Source organism: Corvus cornix, chromosome 2 (assembly GCF_000738735.6).
Source record: "Corvus cornix cornix isolate S_Up_H32 chromosome 2, ASM73873v5, whole genome shotgun sequence".
Taxonomy (NCBI): Eukaryota; Metazoa; Chordata; class Aves; order Passeriformes; family Corvidae; genus Corvus; species Corvus cornix.
This window is the reverse complement of record NC_046333.1, coordinates 34,387,278-34,407,246: the sequence shown is the minus strand read 5'-3', so window position 1 is coordinate 34,407,246 and position 19,969 is coordinate 34,387,278. Positions and strand designations below refer to the sequence as shown.

Sequence of the window (19,969 nt, the reverse complement as noted above, 5' to 3'; positions counted from 1 at the left end):
AAAAGCCAACCCTCCCAAAATTCACAACAGTCAGTCTGCCTGGTCTGCAGAAACATGTGGAACATCTACATGAGAAAGTTCAGGATTAAGGCAGAGAATTTGCCTTGATCTTAAAACCTTGTATCATGGAACAAAGAAAGCCAGCATCAATGTGTATTACGTCTGCTTCCTTTCAGACTTATTAAATATCCTCAGTTTCCATACACACAGGGGAGAAATGTTGTTCACTCTTCTGAAACACTATGGAGGCACTGTTTGCATGGCCTCTCTCGCAAGGCAAATATTACCACCTAATACAGGCAGTGCACACTTGTCTTTTAAATTTCTAAGTCTTCCTATTACAGAAAATAAAACCAAACTGCAGCTGAGCACTATTTACCAGATTGTCAAAACAGCCATGAAGAGAAATGGACATGGTACCTACTGTCCCCATGAAATACACAACATTAATATTATTCTTTAGTCAGCGTCACCTGCACATACAATATTCATAAACAAGATGGTACAAACTGTTATTGCAGTCTTTGGTATTTACTCCTTCTGACACACAAATGAGGATATAAATCATTATTGCAGCTGTGTACTTAATCTGACACCCAAACAAGCACAGAGTTTATAAATCAGATTATAACTTTTCTTAATGAAATTTCAACCCATTTCATTCTTTCTACTGCATATGTCAACAGCAGCCTGCATATAGCATTTAAATAACTCCTCTCCTACCTAATATGACATAATTCAGCTTTTGCCTCAGTATGGCAAAAGCTGTATTGTACCATTATTGGCTGTATTGTACCATTTCTCCCAGTCTAAATACAATGACAGTTTGAAGCCAATAGACACATGTGGGACTAAAGAAATATTTAATTTGGAATGTTTGAACTTAATTCTTCAGTGTAAAACTGTTTGCTGAAAGAGCAAAATTCCCTAAAGTTTATCATCTATATATTTTTTAAAAGTAGAGGTTCATTCTACTCTGAAAAAACCATATTTGTCAGTTATTTGTTAAAGGTATTCATTCCAACCTTGCACTTTGTTAGAGTGATCACACAAGCACAAAGACTTGCTCCTGCACACCACCTCAGCAGAATGCTGATTTTGGTCTAACCCAATAAATGCCTAAAACAGAGTATTGGCATGGTTACTATATCAAGACCTTAAATTCTACATAGAGCCAACACCTCTGCAGTCTAATAGTACATCCACGGAATAGATTGGACTATAACTGCAATATAACCAAGACCTGATAAAGTAGTACATTGGGTGCTGACTGCAGTGTACCTGTGGCAGCCCAGATTACAAAAGGCAAGTCAAAAATTGAGATGTGATTAGTCAGCCCTGTGTCCCACTTAAAAAAAAAACCAACCCAGCTTTGCCAGTTATCTAGGCAAAGCAGTTCGAAGCTAACAGACACATTTACATTAGACAACAGCCAAAATTTGATGGGTTTGAGGCAGAGGGGGAAAAAAAATCTCCAGTCAGCCATTTCTGGGTTCTGGACATTAAAAAGAAATGAGTCCATTTTTCATTTGAAGTTTGTTTTGTGGGAAAAGAGTTGAGTTTCATACACCACAAATTTCATATACAAGCAAATAAAATAAACCACTTGCTTTTCAACTGCCAAGTTGAAAATGAGATGAAGTTTTTCTGCATTCAGCACTAAACACAACTTAAATCTGAATCTAAATACACAAATGACTTTAAGTAATCCTTCCTCCATCAAAAGCAGAGGTGTTCAGCCATGTGCTTACCTAGAGCCCAGCAATGCCAAATATGTTATCTATAACTTTGCAACATTATTCTTACCACCATCTTGGATTGCAGCAACAGCAATTTACTGTTGTCACAAAACATCTGGAACTCCTAATGTGCTACCCAGGAACCAGATGCTGGACCCTTTGGTGATTACTAAGCTTTGAACTTTTTTTAGTTATCCAGCTCAGATTCTGTGAGCTGAATAACTCACAAAATACTACTTTTATTCAATACTCTAAAATGGCAACTGGGACATTGTAAACATCTGGTAATTTAAAGGAATACTTCCTTAACAGAGGGGAAAAATATCTTTCCAGAACATCTGAATAAAACCTTCCAGGTCATCCTTTTGCTATGCATACTCTCATATGTAACAATGCTGTTTGGTTTAGAGCAGAAGCAGAACCACTTACTGTGAGCTGGCTGGTTTTGCAGAACAGCTCTGATGCATATGAGCCATCAATTCCCTTTTGAGTAGAAATATGAAAACTCTGTTCCAAGATGCACTTCAACTGCTACTTCCTGTCTAACAGGGACATGAAACTTCAGGTAGCCCCATGGGCTACATCACTGACAAGTCATCTGGCGTGTACCTATTAAATTTTCTCCTTCAAGAAGCTTCAAACTGCCCAGGTAAATGGGGACATCCAGTCCAAGGTGACAAGCTAAAACTAATCTAAAGTAACTCCCCGAAATCAGTAATGAAGATTTAAGAAGCTTCAGTGTTTTGATCTAGTCATCCGTGGTGGCCAGTGAACCTACATTACAAGGGACAGAGAGCTCTCAGTAAGACAAGTCCCTAGTACCACAAGAACCTCTTAGGTTAGAGTGACCAAAAAGGCTTCTCCCAGGATGCTTGTTCTGTTACGCCGATCTATTCCAGTTTGGATTCCCCGGTTGGCTGTCAGCCTCCACCCCTCATCACTCTCCCAGAGCTTCCCCATTGGTCCGGTCCCTGTTCCCTAGTCCTGCCTTTTCCCCGCCCCCATATAAAACCCCGCATCGCCACTGTTCTCTCGCCTTTGCCTCTGCAACCTTCGACAGTGTAGAAGCAATAAATGCTCCTGTTGGAATACACGCAAAGACCCTTCCTGCCTCTTTTGCTACCGACTTTATACTGAAGCTAGCCGTGCGTTTGTGCATGCACGCGTATGAGCCCACAGAGCCGGACAGAGACCGTAACAGTCACCCACCCCTACTGACCAAAGTATTTGCTAATTTAGACAGAACCACACGGTATCAAGGGATTGAGAGAGCTTTCTGCTCTTCACATCCACCTGGAGCTTCAGAGCCCTGATCCTGTATTCTAATTTACTAATTCATTAATTCTCAGTTACTAAGTACTAACTGCTGCTTAAACACATCAGAGGGTTTTAGAATGTGCAAATTCCACTCTTTTATATACTTGAAAGAGTCCCACCAGAAATATTCTTCCTTGTTTTGTGCATCATGTTTTAAATCTCTTAAACACCTCTGTTTTACTTTAAGTCTGGTACGTTTTGCTAAGTTGTTTAAAAAGAAGCCTGAAGGTTCTTATTTACCCCCCACCAAAAAAAAATTCTTCAGATGCAAAATGCTCCATGTAGACACGGAAGCAAATCAAAGCTACTTTATATGTCTGTCTCATCTGTAAAAAGATAAACATGCTTGCCTACCCTTGTTGTTTGGGAAAATAATTGACTGAAGCAACTTAGATTTGCTTCAAGTATTCAACTCTATTTCTTTCATAATGCACATCTTGAATCTATAAAAGTTTGCCTTCTTTTAATTTAAAAGTAATTTCTTCAGTAAGTGGGTGGGTTCAAAAGCCAGTCAAAATGCCTTCTTCAATTTAAACACACTTTGTCACACCTTGAAGAAACAACCATTTGCAAAAGGTCTGGCTTTTACACACACACACACACATATATAAACATTCACTGTTTAACTTTTAGATAAAGGCTGAATATGATCCCAAATAATTTACCGAGTTGTTTTAATTATGTGCTGTAGTATATATACTCTCTTATAAACCATGGGGTTTAGCTTCTGCTCAGAACCTGCCTTTTAAACATGCAAAATGCTGACTGCTTAGTTAAAACCTCTAGCTCAAGGGACATAAAGTGTCTAAGTGTCACAGATGAGTGACAGAATGTGACAAGCAGTTTATTTACCTTCAAACACTTCACAAAATTCTGCATTTCTCATGTTAGAAGAGATCCAGTAATTTTACAGTAAAAACTAAAGGGAAAAACATCTGGGATAACTGCAGACTACATCCTTATCCAGAATTTTAAAGCCATTCAAGGCCCTTTTAATCAAGCATCTTGCCTAAGTTTCCTAGCTTTATAGTACATTCAGATCACATTCCATGCTTTTTGTTGGTTTTGGAATTTTTTCTCCTTCTCGGTAGGGTTAGGAATGCTTTGACCTAGCCAAATGCAATCTTTCAGAAAAGTATCAACACCCTGTGTTAATGCCACATGCTATGAAGGATCATCACAGGTATATGCCTCCCTAAGAGAGGCTCTTCTGCCTATGAAACCATAAAAAATGTTTTCAAGCTAAAGATCTGAAAGGTTTCTAAAATCACTTTCATAAAGTCTCATAACAAATACTAAGCTAATGAAGGCATCCAAAACCAGGACAATACTTGGCTAACTGCCAGTGGCATGGTACTGTCATTTAGAATTAAAAAAGTCACCACTAGAGAACAAAAGCAAGAATAGCAGCAGCAATAACCAAAAAGCTGCTTAAACCATAATATAACCACGTACAGCTTGAAATCTCACTCTCAAGGTCCTGAAAGCTGCTGCTGTAACCTTGTTTGGCTTTATTTGACCATTAAGTCATCAATCAAGACAGTCATGTTTTCTCAAAAAACAATGAAATCAAAACATCACAAATAATAAGCCTCTTAAAAGAAAACCACACCACTGTTCTCCACAAACCAAAGTTTCTCACCACTAGGATCTGGCCTTCAGAAGGAGCCCATCAGTCTCTTCTCCTCTCAGGGCAAGCGACAGTGGAAGCCTACTGTAAGACAAGCCCTGGGTTTGACCTTCGCAGCTGTGAGGGCACAAGTGTGCTCTCACCCAGCTTTACGTAACACTGCCCTGCTCTGCTCTCAAGTTCCTTCAGGCAAATATTGCAGGGATCTATAAATAGTTCTTCCTCACGTAAGGCTCACATTACATTGGAAGCTTTTTACAGCTCCCTCTCCTTTTATTAAATGTAGGCCAAAAACCATGCCCTCCCCACCATCCCCCTCTCTTGGTGAACAAAAAAATTTGCAAAAATGTTAAATAGTGCGTTCCCTTTCCCGCAACACCTCGTGCTCCTGGCTGGGACATCTTCAGCTGTGTACCTGCCTTGGAAAGGGAAAACTGTTCAACCATCACCACTAGTGACTAGCACAGAGTGTATGAGAACTGCATGTGCAGGCAAACAAGGAATTCATGAAGAAAGAAAACAAAGCTCAGAGGTATGGCAGTGCAAAGTATGAACGCCGCAAACACGTACTTTCTTTTCACACCCATGCACGTACAAGGTGCTCACTGAGGTAGATCAATACAAGGTGGTCCAAAAGACACGGACCAATACTTGCTGAAGATAAGAATAAGATCTTACGACTTTAAAAAAGCAAAATAAAACAAACCCAAAAAACCAAAAAAACCCACCAAATCTTTTTGGGTTAGGCAACTGTTATATTTAGTATGTATGGACTCCAGCCTCAAACACAGTGAATACACAAGCTAGAATACAAGAGCATCAGCTTTGGTACAGAAACACCATGCCTACCAGCATATCTCCTTGTACCACTATAAAAAGGCAGGTATCAAAGAGCTCAGGTATGGGGAAAATGAGTACACCAGCAGCAAACCAGGTCCTCAGATAATGTGGGTGGGAACAGTGATAACAGAAATAGGAAAACTTCTCTTTATTTATATACCACAAAAGAATGGAACTCCCCAATCCTTTACTTCTCCATAAACCTCAAAGGCTTTCAAAATAGAGTTTTATGTACAGCTTTCCTGCTATCTGCGGAGAGCTGTGGATTACCACAAGTTCTCTGAGCTGCAGCAGCTGAGGTAACACCACTGTCTCTGCTCTTGAGTCCTGAGCTCACTTCCTACCCACAGGAAGGAGCAGTGAGGGCACTTGCCCAGAACAAGAGCAGAGTCACAAATGCACTCCACACACATGAACCAGCTACTTGTACAGGGAAGCAAAACAAAACCCCCCAAGAACTCACTGAATAGCAGCTGGGCCTAAGACAGCAGGCAGTAGGTAAAGATATTCAAATTAAAATCTGTTCCCATTCCAAGCTAAACCCCTGATGAGCCAGCCCAGCCATACTTTGTTCCTCAGGATAAAACTAAAGAGCAAGGGAAGACAGCCAAAAGACCATGCTAGTATGTTGGTTTCTCACCACCACTACAATACTACTGTTTAATCAAAAGTACAATAGACCTAATTGCCAGCAAGTTAGGACCAAGAGTTTTAGTCAAGTAACTCTAAACAAAGAACAGACTGGCTCAAACCAAATATTTATCATGGTTTAAAACCTGGGGGAGAGGGGGCAATTTTAATCTTGTTTTGCATTACTATTGTTCTTCTATTACAGGAGGAATTTTTAATTTCTCACCCTCTGCAATGATTTTTAACACTCTAAATGGAGTTGGTACAATTTAAACTTTAAAAAATACTGATTTACAGCATTGGGAAAAAGTGTCATTATTTCAAATTTTAACAGCTGACATTCTGAAAATATTTGCACAAAATATCATAACACAACACTGCTGTTTTTCTTTACTGTTTCTTATTGCACACAGTCAGTGAGAGCAGGGATAAGAAATTCTATGCTAACTGTCCTAAAAAAAAAACCCCAACAAAACAAACACAAAACTCAAAAAATTCAAAACCTATATACCATAACTCCTGTGTCCTGATCCACTTACTTTCAGACTCAGTTTATTGCTTTGGACAAAGTTGAATAATTATATAAAAAAAGATTATCAAAAAATAAGACCAACGAACAAATAAAAACCCCATCTGTTGAGTAAGAACATCCTAATTTTTATCAGAAATCAAAAAATTTAAATATCCTGTTGCTACTAGAAGCAATTTCAAACACAACTATTGGGAGGCTCACCTCCAAGGACAGTCAGACCACCAATTCCTGCTCTGAGTAAGATGCTAAGTCCATCTGCTTTGGCTCACTAGCATCACTGGCCCTCACTCCCTGGCAGCAAGCCTCCCCACGTGCTCGAGCAACTGGCACAATCCAGTGAGAGCCTCCATCATTCTTCAAGGTTGCCTTACAACCCTGAAGGTGCACAGAGCTTCTCAAAACCTATCCCACAATTTCTTAACTGGCTGTTAATATCCCTGGGCCTCATATCCACTTCCTTTTGCCATCTCTGATTAGGTGCGTATGGGAGCAATGCTTTCAGCCATACACTGTTGTGTTTGAGAGGACATGAGTGAACTGAACACAGCTCTGTGATGAGCTCTATAATTATAGCCCCTCTCTAAAGCTTTGGGCTGGGGGGAATGCAGATCACAGCCCTTTTCAGCCCAGAGAAAGCCCCATCTCCAACACTTGTTGATATCTGAACCTTACAAGCCACTTTAGGTACCAGTGTTGAGGAGTGAAATAACAAGACCACAAATTCCCAAACAACCACCAATCCAGGGCCTTATACCAAAGCCTTGGTCACATGGCCCTCCCAGCAACTGAGACAGATGCCCCTGACTAACAAGGGTGCATCTCAACACACACCATTCCAATGAAGGACTGCTTCCCTCCAGCTCCCCTAGGGGCTAATGGCTACAGCAAAACAAAGCTATTTCACAGCCCTTCTCAAAAGGCTACAATATAGTTTAAAAACTGGCACAATTATTCTGTCAAGTCATTTTTCTGCTTCTGATGCTTGCATGTAAACATCAAGAATAAAATAGGAAAATAAGAATTTGCTCTTTAAAGGTTGCTCTGTATAATCAGTATATTACCATATACATGTCTCTGTGTTCTTGGGAACCTAGAAATGTTTATCTTAACAACAGGCTGTGGAATTTTAGGAAACTGAGCCAATTATCCATGGCTTAGTGCCATTAAAGTCAAAGTCACACAAGCAAAGATTTTAAAACAGAGTTTTTTAGTATTCAAGGGGCATTAACATGAACATGGCAAGAGCAAAGCTGTGATACAGTCTTTACACACACACACACACACACACACACACACACACAAAACCACCAACCCCAAACAAAACAAAAGAGGAAAAAACAAGTCTCCTTACAGGGGGGAACTACACAAGAGCATAAGCTAGGGGAAACTGATGCCTGAGATGGCCACCAAAAAACAGAGACTAGACAAGAATAAGGGAATAAAGGTATTTATTTGAAGGGCCTTCAAGGTCACCTTGGGCAGTCAAAAGGCTACACCCAAAATGGACGCTAAGTCACGAGTTCTTCACACTTTTGTAAGTTTGGTCCATTTGCATATCAGGATCAATTCTCCAGTTACAACCTCAGTTAATGATGTAACTACCCCAAGTTTGCCCCCCTCTTCAGAGTCCTTAGTTTACATATTTTGGGGCCTGGGACAATCTAGGTGTCCTTGGAGAGCAAACCTGGAGTGGCTTGTTATGTCTAACCAGCATGAGAGAATAGCAGCTAACAGGCCACAAGAAACTTCAGAGTTACACACTAGGCAGTACAGGATTTAAAAAATATAAAAGTTAAAACCTAAGGCATCAGTACAAATGCAAATTAAATGCAATACATGCTCAGTTTTTGCTTCATTTGCAGACTATCTTACTTAGACACAGAATGAAGTTGAAATCCAGCATTGTGGCTTTCCCCAAAGAACCACAAAAATAAAAGTTTGGATTCACTCAGTACAGATGGATCAAATGGTTCCAGACCATTTGGAAACTGACTTTGGAAAATACTTGTGATAACCATGGGACGTGGCACTTTCTGAAGGTGTCCTTAGATAAATTTCCTGTGTGCATGTACATATTCTCCAAAACACACAACGGATAGTCCTGGACACTGAACCTCACTTACCAGATTCATGGCACAGGCAGTAAGAAAGCACTTGACCACACTGCCCCCTGACAGCTCCTGCTCGATTGGACATCTTTATTGTGACCAAAAACTACTTTACGTGGACTAGACAAGCTGACCTGCTCTACCATCTGGCAGTTCAGTTCCCCACTTATCAGCATGCCTTATGACTTACTTGTATCTTAGCACCCAGTCAGAAAGCATTCACAGTCTACCAACAGCCTCAGGCAAGCAACCCAGCCAGTTTTCCATGAGGAAAACAGTTCTTAGACAAACTTTATTCCTATATATTAAGGATTTTATTCTTTGTGTGCTTTGAAACTTAATTAGAAGACTGAAATTTCTCTGAAAGGGGAACTTTTCACTACAGTATCAAAAGCAACCCTTTCTTGAGCAATAAAAGGAATTGAACTAATTCAGTAAAATACTACAGACACATGCTAAATGTAAAAGTGCAGAGAACAACATGTAATTTTACAAGGTTGGTAAACTCAGCATTTGAAGCACTTCTTTATTCAGTTGAAAAATATAAAAACAAAATCACTAATGTTACCCATCTGCAGTTTAAAAGAAAGTCTCTCTCAAAACAAGTATATTATGATGCTTAGAAATGCCTTCCTTCGAAATGTTTTTTCATGACCTAACTTGGCAGAACAATGGTCCTATCAGCCTCAGAACCACAATTAGAATTCATTTCCCTTGACTCATACATACTCTAGCACAAGGAAAGTTATCATTCTCAATACTCAGTTTTCTCAATATAACCATAATAAGACTGGAACATCTTCTGGATTTTAAGTACCATGGTTACATTTGAAGAAGATGATGAGACATTTTAAGACCATAGGAAAGTATCACTAACCCAAAGTAATAGTCTGACTATTTTAAAGACTGTCACATTTTTGGCTTGTGCACGAATAAACAAGCTGCTGTCAAGGGAGTTGTGGAAGACTCAGATTTCAAGAGCAACAGGTAAAATGGAAAGCAAGGCCTACAGGTACAACCCTTAATATAAACACAGGATTTCCCGACAGGAACAGATCTCTCTACCTACAAATTCCCTGTGTAGATTCCTCATTTGATACATAAACTCTTATTTGAGCTTAAAAAGTTAAAAAGAAGCCAAGATTTGACAACTGAAGCTAGTAACATTAAAAAGTGCTTGGAGACAGCACACTCTCAATTTCATTACTTAAGCCTTCATTAATTTTCAGTTTTCTGTCCAGTATGTTCTTACAGCAGACCTCAAAGCTTTATCATATCTCTTTTACTGTCAAGAGAGAATATGAAGCTCTCCTTGCTATTGAAGAAGGTCTGGAGAGCAATTCCTTGCAACTTATTGTGGCAGAAGGAAAAAATGAACTTGTGGAGAAAGGATGGCATATCACATAATTAAAAGAGAGAAATTTTAGAAAAATACTTTTATATTCTACGTAGGCACTGACTTCCCTGAAACAAAGTCAATCTACTTAACTTGTTTTACAGTTCACGTAGAAAAGCTTTTGATGCAAATTTAGTCATGCTTTAAGCATAACCAGGGTGAAATATTATAGTGTATCTGCCTGGGGGTTTGGGCTCTAACACAATTTTCAGTAAGAAATGCTGAAATAACATTAAAAAGTATGCAAAATAATGGCAAAGATCTCCAAAGTATCACTTGCCCCATGCAAATAGCAGTTTCAGCTTTGTTTAACAAGTTCTTGCAGTCCAGACAGTTCATGCAGCAGTTCAAGCAAAACACAAGACTGTATTCTAAAGTGAAAATTGCAGTATTTTCTCTACCAGGATACATGGAATTACATATTGTAGCTGTTCTTAGTGCACAGTAGAGATGTGGCTACACTAGACCACCCTTACATCGCTTGCTGTTCCAGACCCAGATGCAATTTTCAGAAATACAGTTTATTCACCTGTACCAAATGCAGGGTTCAGCAAGACCCTCAGTTTCCACCAAGAACCATTTTCTGTTCTTCCCAGTGAAACATTCTGCTATCACTTTAAAGCCTTCTCTTTACAATATTACATTTCTCTTCTGTGCACTTTTATGTCTCTGTAAGGCCCCATGACTCAGTTTTCACACACCTGTCCCTCACCATGGAAACAGAAAATGAAGAAAAAATAGAATGCATATACCTCATTTACATTATTGAATAAAAATACCCTATTGATATTCATCATTAAGTTGGAATCTCCATGGCCAAAACAGGAAGCACAGATCAGTTTCCCATGACTCAAGCCTAGCAGTAATTCCCTTGTAAACTTCCATCACCAACACCAGCAACTGACAGGTCAAGGCCAAAATAAGCCACTGTCCTGTAGTTTAGAAAGGCAGCCAGCTTTCAAACAGCAGTACGTCTAGCACGTCCCCTCTGGGGTGAACGTGTTGGCAGTGACAAACTGCACCAAACCTTCCTTGACCTCTCTCTCTTTTAACAGATTTTCGTGGTAGGTTTGCAGTTCCGCCACTTGTGCCCTTTCTTCAAAAGCTGCTCTTCAGTGCAGACTCCACAGGCACTGACACACACACCAGCTGCCTGCACAGCCCCTGCCCAGACCAAAGTATCTCTGTGCAACCCGAGAAAGGCATGCTGCCACCTTCTCAGCAGGACGAGATGGTGCTGAAATGCTCTTCCCAGCCTCGCTGTATACAACACTGACTGCAGGAGAAACATGAAGGTTTATTAATAAGCAGGAGGAAAAGGTCAGCAGCTTGACTTGGATCCACAGCTTTCTAGGCTAAGATCACTTGCACAGTATGCCAGACGGGTCAGGTAAGAGACTGGTTCTGCCAGAACCGACCGTGAAACTCCAAGCAAACACCACAGCATACACCCATATGGTCTACCACAGAATCCTACTGCTCATTAAGTGCCCATACAGCCATGTTGATATGGAACACAAGGGTCTTTCACAGCTCCCACCGATTTCTGACAATTCATGCTACATCTACAGTAAGACAACAAATCACTTAACAACTGGCAGTATGCTCTGGGTTTTTTGGTCTGTTTTGGTGGGGTTTTTTTGCAAGTTCTCAAAAAACTTTTGCATAATAGTGCCATTTCACAGACTTCCATTCTTCCTCAGTCTTTACATTGTGTTCAGACCTGAATGCACTGAAGAACAAAGCTGTTCATTTTCAAAGGGCCCTATACAGAGATATCAATTTATAGTGCAATTAAGAAACCACAAACCTCAAACATACAGCTAGAACAAAGACTACTATTTTCTTGCTGCTGCAGTGCATTTGTGACTTACTGGAGGGTGTTTAGAGGCAGGTTTCTGAATTCTGACAGATTTTTCCTCTTTCCCCTTGTACAAGTTTATTCTCATTCAATAAGAAGCTTGTTTTTGCAGTCATGCATCACAAAACTACATCGCTGAAGATACATGAATCTATTCTGCTCAGTTCTTAGAATTTATACATCTATTTACAAATCAGGTCGGAATAATGTAGAATGTGCATTAGTGCACAGTGGCAGTGTACATTCCTACAGATGAAAGCAGGAAGGGAATTTGAGCATCCTCTACCCTTGGTCCAAACATGCATGCAGGTAATACAGCTGCACAGTGCTGCCAGGACATTCACAGCGCAAAGTTAAAGGCAACTAGTGAGGACACTGACCACATCATTTTTATGTTATTCAGCACAATCATCAGGATCAGCAGAGACACACATGCCATCAGGCCTTTAAAACCAAGTATTTCATGTTTAGCTATCATAGTACAGTTTGGATTCATCACCAATTCCCTCTGCTGCAAGGCAAGGGACACCACCATAACCACCAGGTTGTAACCATTATGGCCTGTACTCTTCAGACAAATTACAAACAGCTGTAAAAATAAAACTGAACTTCAGCTAAGCAGATTTGCAAATTATCCAGAATACATCACACATTCTACCTGACAGTGGGCAGAAAATACCCAATTCAACCAAACTCAAGTGCCATTGCAAAATTTTCCTACAAACATCCTATACAGACACTATACTGCACCACTGGATGAAGCCCCAAAAAATCCACCACACAACAGCACATGTAGCACAAAAGTTGCCCATCACACAATACTGTGAGCAGGACCAATGCCTACCAGTCAAAACAAAGAGAGAACATTCAGCATGAACCCATCCTGACTGGTCTGAGGAAAGACAAATATCTTCTAAGTTATTTTCAAGTAAGAAAGGGACAAGCTTTTTCATATCAAATAAATGACAATACTCCAGTATAAAGAGATAATATGGTGGAACATATAAAACCTAACCTTAAATAGAAATAAGAAAGAAGGATGATCCTTCAGTTCAGCATGCCTGCAAACCTTCTGTTACTTTATGAACACTGTCAGTAGCAACTGACACAGCCTACCTTACTTCATCTTTGGTGTCCTACAGCAGTGAAATAAATACACCTCACTGAAACGTGTCTGCTATGTGGCAGCATTCCCAGGTATGTCATTTAGAGAAGTTTCAAACACTCTGAATCCCATTTTAAATTCTCCACCCACAGGTTTTCTTTGCAAAGATAAACTTGAAAGAAAAATGCATTCACTCAGCCATGTATGTGGAGACTGAAAGACTGGGGATGACCTTTGATTATAGCACTAAAACAAAACACACATTAAAAGTAAGAAAAAGCTGGAAGAGAGGAAAAGCACAGCAACTTACTTAGGCGAGTCCCACTAGCTATTCCATCTGGAAAAAACAGCAACTTTCATCACATAAGCATGTAAACTGGTGGGCCTTCTTGTGCTTTCTGGTATTTTTCTAACTCAGCAATCTTTTTACATAATAGTTCTATGAACAAAATAGGTCAAATTGAGCCTCATGGGAGTTTTACCAAATTTCAAACATTAAAAAGCTTCTTGCAGCTGAGTATTATGGTCAAATTAAAGGTTCCACAATTTAAAACAATTTGCTTTTTCACTGGCACTCGTCTGCATTAGCTTCCCTTGGTTACTGCACAGTCAGGAAAACGTCTGGTATATTAGCAAATGCAGTGAACAGATTAATATAACTCTGACTTCATACAAACTGTCTCAGGTCAGAGCCTTTCCACTACTGCAGAGTGAAGAGCAGCAGCTCTCAGATTCACTCTAGTTAAAAGGTGTCGAGATTTGGGCAGCCCTTGAACATCATCATAGTGAAAACGGAAGTTTCCACTCATGCAATTCTACCAGTTTTGCCTCAGTAACACAGAGATTATTCCCAGCCAAACACAGTTTTACAAACCTGAGAAATGTGCCTTTTCTTTGCAAGTTACCAGGAAAGAACAAAGCAGTCAAAAATAGAAAAAGATGGATGGGAATGAAAGGTACCATTTCCCACTCTCCCATTCCAATCCATTGGCAGGCAGCTCCCTTTTCCAGCCCTCTGCCACGGCTCTGTCCCTCAGTGACTCTAAAGAGTCTCACCAGACTGCTAAAAATAACTTCTCAACTACAAGACATGCACATTATCAGCGGAAAACATTTCTGAGAACTTAGTAACAGCCCCACAGCTCAGTCTGATGACAAGAGAGACTGAAAAGGCAGACTAAAGAATGGCTGCTGAGGTAGGGAAGCCCTTACTGCATACCCATCCATGACCATCACAGACACACACTTTTTTTTTCCCCAGGTTACAGGTATTTTACAGGCAATCTCAGAAAGCTCAGGTTTTTGCATTATAAGCAATACTGACTTTAAAATCTAAATATGTTAGAATCACATTGATAATTTGAATTTAATGCACTTAAATATATATTGCTTTGCAATTCAGCAGTCTTCCATTATGGTTTCTGTGCAAGTCTTCAGAAGCAACATGTAATAATACATGTAACATTTTGTAAGCAAGTGCAATGATCTTGACATTCAAAGTTATTTTTCTTGCTATAAAACAGTAATAAAACAGGGGATTAAAAGACCTGCCCAGGTTATTTCTGTATGGATACCTGTATTGTGAGTTTTCCTGCTTCATTGTTACTGTGATCACTACAGAAAAATGCACATGAAATCCTTTATTACCTAAAGCCCCAAGCTACAGAATCAAAGACCAGTTAGTCTCCAAAAGGTGTGTGAAGCACACTGCCATCAAGCCTTGAGAAAGAAGAATAATTTTGATGGCACTTTATGAAATGGAAAGAGTGCTTCAACACCAAAAATACCCTGTTACTTGTTCATCTTAGAAAATCTGTATTTGTGATTTTTTAATTCAAAAGCAATTTGCCATCTCTCAGAAAGACACAGAAAAAGTCAGCAAGACTTAAGAGACTTCAGACACAAAACTGTCCTGCCTGTGTATACCACAAACTTCTGCAACTTCCACCACTCAGCGCTACCAGAGAAGAATACTGTGACTTATTTAAAAAGGATGAACAACACGGTTCTTTTGTCATTACAGCAAAAACTCTGCAACCAGTCACTAAAAGCCTTGGTCTGACTCTTATTCCCCACCTTAATCTACATGGTTCTAGAAGTTATCTTCGTTCACTGAGAACTTAAGTAGTCAAACATTCACCATCAGTTAAAAAAATTTTTGAACATGAAGGTGTCCGACTTACTCTGGTTTTGTCAGGTTTTGTTGAGGTATTTCAGCCGTTCACATGGAGGACAACACTCTTTCCTTCATAACATTACTTCTCAAACTAAATTCTCGAGTTACGAAATTACAAATCCATAAGTACAATTACATATAATGAACGGTGACAGCATTAAAGGCTGTAATTTTAGGAAGACTCAGAGTGATATCAACCACCTACTCCAGATACATTTTTTCTTGTACAGTTAAAATCCCCCACTGCTTCCCGACCAACAGTATGATTTTATCCCAAATAAATTTCTGGTAAGAGCTGAAGTGATACTTGAAAACCTGATTTTTTTTTAAAGTAAAGATTTAAGAGTGTGGGTGGCTTTTCTTTCCTAAAGCCTGATGGAGATTTTAACAAAACACAACTTTCCATGGCTACTGTAAACACAGAGGGAATCCACCCGTCCATTTGTTTTTCCCATGACACTTCCATCAGAGGGCAAGTCACATCAGTTACCCTGTGACCTTCCTACTGATATTTTGTTAATGACCAGACAAGAAACAAGGAGTTTTCTGAACACAGTTAAAAACTGGCGTGCTGTTGATGTAATAGCTATAATTTGAAGCTACAGTATTGGAAGACAAACAAACTAGTTCTAAGACATAAAGAGAAAGGAAACAAAAAAGAAAAAAGAAAGAAAGGGAAAAAGAGTAGAAATCCCAGTGACCTTGCATCTTTCATAAGTCACCAATGCCTCTCAGCAAGCAGAAGAATATCCTGACCGGAGTCACTACTCATTTCACATTCCCAGTCAAAGTTATCAGGAGCAGCACCAAAGTTTACTGAAGACTCCACTGAAAGCTGACCAAATCAAAACAAATGCCAGTATCAAAAGGCCAGTTTTTCTTCACTCTCCCTGGTACAGTCAGGTGTAGTTGTGCAGTAACAACTGCCATTTTACTGCATTTCCTGAGAATAAAGAGTGGGGTTAAGGGAGGGAAGCAAACAAACAATCTGACCAGGAAAAAATAAAAATAAGCTCAAGGTCTCTTATATCAATACATGTCTATATTAGACTTTCCACATGATATCTGAGCTGCCTATATTAAGCCTTTCAAGCCAGTCTTCCACTAAATTAAGCTCTTGAGTGGCTTAAAGTTCACATGATTTTTAGAGCCTATCTAGGCAGCTATTCTTTCTGCATCTCCTCTATTGAAAGTTTCTTTATGCTACATTTTTCACCTTCAGTTCCATTTTTCTGATGAAACTTTGAATGTGTTAAGTCACATGACATCAGGAAGCACATTTCATCTCTTTTAGAGAAAAAGGATTTCAGAATGAGGTGGGATCAAAGGCAAGAGTGTCACAGTTGATGACAAAATAGTTTCAGTACTTAAAAATCTAACAACATCGAACCCAAAAGGTGAAATACACTCTCATCACTTCTAATCCTCACGTTTTCCCAGTAATTCCTGTAACAGCCTCATGATGACTTGAAGGAAATCTGTACTGCTCTAAAAGGCCACATACCCACCTCAGTCTTTAATTTCATATTTGAATTGTCTCAGAATAATTCCAACTAGAAGTCCTAGTTAGGAAGGCTAATAAATGTATTATTAAATCAGTCTAAATGCTTTCAGTTCTGTTTAAACATTTAAGTTACTCTATTTCCTTGCTAGTCTGTACAGACTGCAAGTTTTAATACAGATCTACTGTTTGCTTTCATCCAAGCTCCCTTCATATGTGTAGAACCAAACTGCTCATTGAACAAGACCTCCTGTTTCTTACAGCACCTTTGACATCAATTTCATCTGCGTTCTACTTTCCTTCCTACTACACAGTTCACCAGAAAGAAACACAATTTATTTCAATTGCACTCCATTTCATAGCAGTACATACATTAAACAGCAACACCTGGGATACAAGATGGGGTATGGGAGAGGGTTTAGGGTTTGAGAAGAAAATATTGTTGAAAATATTTCTTTTACCATGTTCCTTTAGAAAGACTTTCGCCATACAAACTGAAAATTGCTCAACACCTGTGCAAAGCAGCTGTTCCTCTGTATTTTAGAGATAAATAAAAATAAATAAATAAATAAATAAAAATCAGTGCAGACAAATTCTGAGCCACCCTGTGATGAATACAAACACCCTACTGGAAGTAGACTTATCTTAAAGAAGAGCAGGTAAGTTAAGTAAACATGGAGAAAAATCCATTGTATTCAGTGTATCTGTATGCTCTTTATCAGGAGGTGAAATGGGAATTTACAAGAGGAAAAAAAAGTGAGCCATAGAGAAACGAACAAGAAGAACCTATCAGATGTATTTTGCTCTAAAACACTTTAGATTTTTTTAGTCTAATCCCTAAGGACGTGGGCTTCTACTAGAATTTAAGTGCAATTCTGTTGCCAATATAATCCTACCTGAACTAGTGGGGACAGAAGGGGGAGTAAAAAGAACCAACAATAAGGGTATTCTTTCTGTCTGATATGACCTCCATCTCTGTCCAACTACAATTACACTCCTATACTTTGCAATGTCATGTTACAAATGCTAAAAGCGCTACAAAAACATCTCATTTTCTTCCCTCTGCTTTCCTACAATAGTCTGAAAACAATTGTAGCACTGAGATTTTTGAGTGTGTTATAGATTTTAGGTATTGCAGGTAGTGCACATCCGAAGTATTTTTATAAAGCTTTAAAATTGCAAAGCTTTTCATTAGGAAATGTCATCTTCCTTCAAGTCAGTCAATCACAGACCAAGGAACAGCTATTATGGGCATTATTCCAAAGCTAAAAAGCTCCCAATGATAGAAGGGCCCTTTAAACTACTTTGGCTCCAAGCTGAAGTGGGTTTTATAACGAAGAACATGTGAAAAATGAAGTTAAACTTTATTAGGAGCAGTTGCAAATATTTTTTTTACAAGTTCACCAAGCATACTCATTCTTTTAACTGAGTTCAGGCACAGCCAAGTTGTGCAGAAGCAAAAAGAACTAGTAAATTATAAAAAGTTGTTCCTTGTTTGATTATAGCAACAAAGATCAAGCTGGGGGGGAAGGATCTAAAGAGCTTTCCTGCCTTTCAGCCACCAAAATATAAGAACGTAACTCTCCAACAGCAATCTAATATTCCAGAGCCATTGGACTTAAAAACTGTTCTTAAAAAAAGTTCTACAAAGAACATAGTTCATATTGCTCATAATTTAGGAATAATTTTGAACTGTTTTGCTTTTTTTCCCCGTTTTAAAGTTCTGGTTTTAAATTTAGATACATATAAGAAAAGCAAACTCAAATTGCATCCAGAAAACAAGCTTAATAAAATGACAACAACCCTAGTTCAAGTCCTCATGTTTCAAAGGAAACACCCATGTCTAAGCTCCTTATATTGTAAGAATTTTCATTTTAACAGAATGAAGTCCAGGATATCAGTTAGACAGGCATCACTAATGGCATACTTCAATAAATGGGCTAAGAGCTACCAAATTACCTATCAGCATATATACAAAGATTAATACACATACAATATAAATATTAACACCAGGATTGTCAAGAGAAATCAGTGACAAATTAATTGTCCTACAAATATAGGACAATTTGAGTACCTCAAGTAAGTGCAATTTCTTTGCAGCTGAAAGCCTAAAAAACTGTGCAAGTAATTCTTCTTGCACCAAGCTGCCTGTTTCCAACACAGCACATTTAACAATAATACCACAACTTAAGAGACCTGATGCCCAAAGCAGTTTTATCTGTAACCTTAAAATAATAGCTATCTCAGATTCCTTCTGGTTTATTCTCAAAAAAATCTCATGGTGGTTAATAACATGCCAGTTTACTAATGTTAGATGTGGAGGCAGGGAGGGAGGCAACCACAGTAAACAGTGATCCTTGACCCACTGAAGCACAGTACACTGTCAATAACCTACTTTTGAACATCAAAGCATAAGGCTATATCCCTGCCCCACCAGTCTAAAGCTGCATCTGAGAACACAACAGCAGCTCAGCTCAGCAGTATTTGAGAAAGACGCCAGGCAGCGTTATGCAGTGCAATAGTCGAAAAACAGCATTCAGCTGAACTGCTGAGTAAGGGAAAATGAAAAGTACTAAAGCAGTGTTTGCCATGCTCCTTTCCTTTGTCTGAGTTAATTTAAAACATGGCTAGCAATGCCTCTGCACACACACTACATACATAAGTCAAAGCTCAGCTCTAGGAGCAACAAACAGTATTGGGGGATTACAGCTCCATAACAGCCCCTGCTGTACCTGGTTTTCAACTCCTTTTGCTCCTGATCATCTGTACAGCATTCCTCCTGTCTGGTGTCTCCTCTTCCCCACCAGAATCTCACCATTTGGCTAGCAGGCTTGCTTTAAGTGTCGCTTCTATTTGTGTTTCCCCCACATGAAGAGTTCTTGATGCTGCAAGGTCATTTGAATGCAATTGTAACTTTGGCTCACGGACAAGTTTCCTCACCCTCTCTTGGCAGAGCAGCTACACAAACTACCAAACTGAATCAAACAGGGTTAGGCTACTCCTCTTTTCAGTCTGCTGCATTAAAACCTTGATCTTTTAAATGCGTATTATGATATCTACATTCTTAACCATGTCCAAAATTTTTATTTTGAGCACAAAGCAGTATAGACAACCATACACAAAAATCCTCTGGA

The 19,969-nt window shown here is 39.1% G+C and overlaps 1 protein-coding gene across 2 annotated transcripts in view; it reads right to left on the bottom strand.

Annotated features, from left to right (window-relative positions):
• Nucleotides 1-19,632, bottom strand: part of TRAK1 (trafficking kinesin protein 1) — a 103,497-nt gene extending 83,865 nt beyond the window's left edge. The window contains exon 1 of one of the 2 annotated variants that reach the window (XM_010398799.4): nt 19,568-19,632. The gene's annotated coding sequence lies outside the window, so the exon portion shown is untranslated. The remainder of the gene's footprint in view (nt 1-19,567) is intronic. The other variant, XM_010398800.4, reaches the window with a different exon arrangement.
• Nucleotides 19,633-19,969: the final 337 nt, after the last annotated feature.